The sequence below is a fragment of the Heptranchias perlo genome, chromosome 35, assembly GCF_035084215.1.
Source record: "Heptranchias perlo isolate sHepPer1 chromosome 35, sHepPer1.hap1, whole genome shotgun sequence".
NCBI classification, from domain to species: domain Eukaryota; kingdom Metazoa; phylum Chordata; class Chondrichthyes; order Hexanchiformes; family Hexanchidae; genus Heptranchias; species Heptranchias perlo.
The window spans coordinates 2,676,574-2,682,112 of record NC_090359.1 but is presented as its reverse complement, the minus strand read 5'-3'; the positions used below and the strand labels follow the sequence as shown (position 1 = coordinate 2,682,112).

Sequence of the window (5,539 nt, the reverse complement as noted above, 5' to 3'; positions counted from 1 at the left end):
GAAAGATTGTTTCCACTGGCTGTCGAGTCTGGAACGAGGTGACATATCCTCAGGATAAGGGCTCGGCCAGTTAAGACGGAGATGAGGAGGAATTCACTCAGAGGCTTGGGAATCTTTGGAATTCTCTACCCCAGAGGCCTGTGGATGTTGAGTCATTGAAAAACAAAATTTGACACCGAGCCACATGAGGAGATATTACCATTATAAAACACTGGATCGGCCACAACTGGAGCATTGTGCCCAATTCTGGGTACAAGACTTTAGAAAGGATGTGCACGCCGAAGAGAGGTTGCAGAAAAGATGTACTCGAATGTTTCCAGGGATGAGGGACTTCGTTTAAGTGGAGGGACTGCAGAATATGGGGTAGTTCTCCCTAGAACAGAGAAGGTAGAGAGGAGATTTGAAAGAAGTGTTCAAAATCATGAAGGGTTTAGATAAAGTAAACAAAGAGAAACAGTTCCCATTGGCGGAATGGTCGAGTACCAGAGGACACATTTTTAAGGTGACTGGCAAAAGAACCAAAGGCAACGTGAGGAAAAACTTTTTCACAGTCAGTAGTTATGATCTGGAATGCACTGCCTGGAAGTTTGTTGGAAACAGATTCAATCGTGGCTTTCAAAAAGGAATCACCCGCAATCCCATGATCCTTAATCTTGTGTAACAACCTCTTGTGTGGCACCTTATCGAATGACTTTTGAAAATCTAAATATGCTACATCCACTGGTTCCCCCTGACCTGCCTTGTTAATTACACCTTCAAAAAAACTCTAATAAATTTGTCAAACACAATTTCCCTTCTATGGAAACTGTTGACATTGCCTAAGCATATTATGATTTTCTAAATGCCCTGTTTCGCTATCCTTAATAATGCACTCCAGCATTTTCGCTAATACAGATGTCAGCCCAACTGGCCTATGCTTCCCTGTGCTTTTTCTCCCTCCTTTCTTGAACAGCGGGGTTACTTTTGCGAACTTCCAATACACGATGACCGTTCGAGAATCGAGGGCATTCGGGTCGATCAAAACCAATGCATCCACCTATTTCTAATTTCCCTATCCATGACATTTTAATGATCTGTGTACATGAAGCCTTAAGTCTCTTTGGACCTCCACTGCTTCGAGATTTTCACATTTAGAAAATACTTTGATGTATACTTTTTAAGTCCAAATGGATGACCTCAGACATGATGAGATATGTCGGCTCCCAGTCCCGTTAATTTCTCCAGTATTTTTTCTTTGCTAATCTTAATTACTTTAAGTTATTCATTCTCATTGGACACTTGGTTCCCTAATTTTTCCAATATGCTTTTTGTGTCTTCAACGTTGAAGGCAGATACAAAATATTTGTTCAATATCTTTGCTATTTTCATAATCCCCATTTTAATTTTCCTGTCTCTGCCTCGAAGAGACCCACGTTTACTTTCGCTAATCTGTCCCTTGTTATGGACCTGTAGAATGTCTTACAATCTGTTTTTTTTATTTCTTGCTAACTGGTTCTCGTGTTCAATTATGTGCCTCAGCCTATATATCTGGGTTTATCAGAGTTCACTGAGATCACCAGCTGATATTATCGAGTTTATTTGGATCACCAACGTATATGTTGGATTTACCAGGGATTGCTTGGAACACAAAACTATATAATTGGGTTTTTCATTCTTTACTACCATCAGTATCCCAAACACCGGGTTTATCTGGGTTTTCTCGGATCACCAGCCTCTATATCCGTGTTTCATGGAGTTTACTGGGATAACCAGCCTATATTTCGATGTTTACTGGGCTCACCAGCGTAGTATCGCAATTTATTGTGATCACAAATCGATATATCGCGATTTATTCGGATTAGCAGCCTATTTATCGGGCTATGCTGGGATCAGCAGCCTTTATATCGTGGTTTATCGGCATTGGATAGGACCACCAGCCTATTATCTGTGTATATCCGGTTTTACTGAGATCACCAGTTGATATATGTGAGTTCAAAGGGGAGTTTACTGTGATCACCAGCATAATTATCTGAGTTTCTCAGGGTAAACAGGGATCATCAGCATAAATATATGGGTTTATTGGTGTTCACTGGGATCACCAGCCTATATTTGTTTTTATTCGTTCATGGGATTCGCAAGGCCAGCATTGATTGCTCATCCCTAAATGCCCTTGAGTAGGTGGCGGTGAGCCGCCTTCTTGAACCGTTGCAGTCCGTGTGGTGTATCGTAAATTGAAAGAAGTACAAGGAAATCTCTGTTTCACCTGGAAGGAGTGTTTGAGGCCCTGGACGGTGGGGAGGGTGGAGGTTAAAGGGGCAGATTTTGCATATCCTGCGCTCGATCGGGAAGGCGCTGTGGGGAGGAAAGCGGGTATTGGGAGTGATGGACGAGTGGATCAAGCGGTCACAGAGGGAGCAGTCCCTTCGGAATTCTTAAAGTAGAGGGAGGGGGAGATGTGCTTGGTGGTGGGATTGTGCTGCAGGTAACAGAAATGGCGGAGGATGACACGTTGAATGTGAAGGCTAATGTGGTGAAAGGTGAGGGTAAGGGGACCCTATCATGGCTCTGGGAGGGAGTGGAAGCGGTTAGGACAGAAGGGTGGGAAATGGGATGCTGAAGATCGGGGTCCCTTTAACTACACTGGAGGGGAATCCTAGGTTGAGGAAAAAGGAAGTAATGCAAGAAGCACTTGTGTGGAAAGTGGCATCGTCAGAACAGATGGTCCAGAGAGTGAGAAACTGGGAGAATGGAATAGAGCCCTTCCAGGAATCGGGGTGGTCGGAAGTGGAATCAAGGTAGATGTGGGAGTCCGTGGGCTTATAATACATATCGGTTGACAGCCTATCCCCAGGAATGGAGATCGAGAAGTCGAGGAAGGGAAGGGAACCGTCGGAGATGGACCGTGTGAAGGTGATGGAAGGGTGGAAATTGGAAATAAAGCTCACGAAATTTTCTAGTTCGGGTCGAGACCACGAAACGGCATCGGTAAAGTCATCCATGTCCAATAAGAAGAGGTGAGGGAGGTGACCTGAGTAGGAATGGAACGTGGAATTTTCCACGAATCCCACGAAAATGCAGGCAAAGCTAGGGCCTATATGGGTTCCCATAGCGACACCATTTATTTGGGGGAAGTGAGTGAAATCAAAGGTGAAGTTGTTGAACATAATGACCAGTTCAACCAGGCAGAGGATGGGGAGTGGTTGGGCCTCCGATCAATGAAGTGGCGGAAGGCCGGCAGGCTGTCCTGGTTGGGGATGAATTTGCAGAGGGATTGGTCGTCCATGGTGAAACGGTAATAGTTCGGGCCGAGGATCTGAAAACAGTTAATGTGGCGGCAGGCTTCGGAAGAATCGCGGATGTAGTTCGGAAGATTCTAGATAAGGGGAGAAAAATTCGTGTTGACAGGGGAAGAACAGGCTGAAACGATGGGTCTCCAGGCGCAGTCCTGTTTGTGGAACTTGGGAAAGAGGTGGAAGCGGGCTGTGCGGTGTAAGGTGGCTATGAGCTTGTTGTTGTCCCATTTGTTCAAATCTCGATGGAACCTAACGTTTTGTCCCATTAGTTTGTAACTTTTGGGTAAACAAATAAAAGGCACCTGGAAACCCGTCCGTCTGAGTTCGCAGCCTCAATCAAAGAGGATCGAGCTCCTTGTATAAATTTGGCCTTTGTTAAAGGCAAATCATATTTAACTAACTTGACAGAGTTTTTGATGAGGTAACGGAGATGGTTCATGGGGGCAATGCGATTGATGTGGTGTAAACAGAATTTCAAAAGGCGTTTGGTAAAGTGCCGTATAATAGGCTTGTCATCAAGATTGATACCCATGGAATAAAAGGAGCAGTAGCAGCATGGATACAAAATTGGCTCAGTGACAGGAACCAGAGATTAGTGATCAACGGTTGTTTTTCGGACTGGAGTGAGGTGTACAGTGGTGTTCACCAGCGGTCGGTGCTAGCACCACTGCCCTTTTTGAGATATATTAATGATTTGGCTTGGATGCACAGGGCACAATTTCAAAATTTGAAGACGACACACAACTTGGAAGTGTCGTGGATTGTGAGGAGGATAATGGCAGATTTCAAGAGGATAATGATAGGTTGGTGGAATGGGCAGAAGCGTTGTAGGTGAAATTTAACGCAGAAAAATGCATGGTGATACATTTCGGGAGGAAAAACGAGGAGAAGCAATCTAAATTAGAGGGCACAAATCTAACAGGAACAGAGAGATCTGTGGGAATATGTGCACAAATCGTTGAATCTCTTGAGGCAGGTTGAGAAAGGGGTTAAAAAGGCATACGGGTACCTGGGCTTTATAAATAGAGGCAGAGAGCACCAAAGCACGGAATTCAAGATGAACCTTTATAAAACACTAGTTCGACTCCAGTTCTGGGCACCGCACATTAGGAAAAATGTGAAGGCCTGAGAGAGGGTGCAGAAAAGATGAACGAGAATGATTCCAGGGAGGTGGGACTTTAGTTATGTGGATAGACTGGAAAAGCTGGGGTTGTTCTTCTTGGAACAGAGAAGATTGAGAGCAGATTTGACAGAGGTATTTAAAATAATGAGGGGTGTTGACAGAATAGATGGAGAGAAAGTATTCCTGTTGGCGGAAGGGTCAAGAAGCAGAGAACATAGATTGAAATTGACTGGCAAAATAACCAAAGGTTACATGAGGAAAAACCTTTTTTACACAGTGAGTGGTTTGGATCTGGAATGCACTGCCAGGGGTCGTGGTGGAGGCAGATTCAATCGTGGCTTTCAAAGGAGATCTGGATAAATAATTTAAAGGAAGACATATGCAGGACTACGGGGATAGGACGAGGGATTAGGATTGGCTGAATTGCGTTTGTATAGAGCCGGCAGGACCAGATGGGCTGAATGGCCTCCTTCCGTACTGTCACCTTTCTTTGAGTCTGGAAGCTCAGCCTGTCTTTTGTTTTCCCAAATCTTCAGAAGAGAAAGTTGCTTTTTGTGCAACGCTGCGATTCACTGCACCAACGAATGGTGTTTGCTGAATTTTATCTTTGCAATCTGCATTCAGCATGCAAACATGTAGAAATTCAAAGCACTGTCTCTTGAAACGCAGGCATTGCTTGGATCGTGTCCTCGGGCAAAGTTTACATTTTGTTTTCCGCCAATCTTCATGCATCAGTGCGTTGCAATATTTATTCACAGATTATCCGGCAAGACTGTGATAGGAGCTGCGCTGAGCAGATTGAAACAGAAGCAGGAACGAGGGTAGCGATACGTTTGACTAGCAGCTGTGTGATTGGCTGATCATCGATACCAAGCAGAAGAGTGGAAGCTGAAGGCAGAGATGAGAAAGGGCCGAGCCAAAGTTGCAGTTTGGAATTGTCCAGTTGTTGCAGTGTTGCTGATGGGAGAGGTTTGGCAACAGCCGCGAGAAGTCAGTGATGCAGCGACATGGCCGTGCTGAGAAAAGAGCCAAGTTTCTTTGGATGGAGGGTGCGGTTTTTCATTAATGAATGGGTTCCATGGTGTAATGGTGAGCACTTTAGGCTCTGAATCTAGCGATCCGAGTTCGAATCTCGGTGGAACCT

The 5,539-nt window shown here is 44.7% G+C and overlaps 1 non-coding gene across 1 annotated transcript; it reads left to right on the top strand.

Moving 5' to 3' along the window:
• Positions 1-5,467: 5,467 nt before the first annotated feature.
• On the top strand, positions 5,468-5,539 carry trnaq-cug (transfer RNA glutamine (anticodon CUG)). Its single transcript has one exon. It is a non-coding gene; the product is annotated as a tRNA-Gln (tRNA).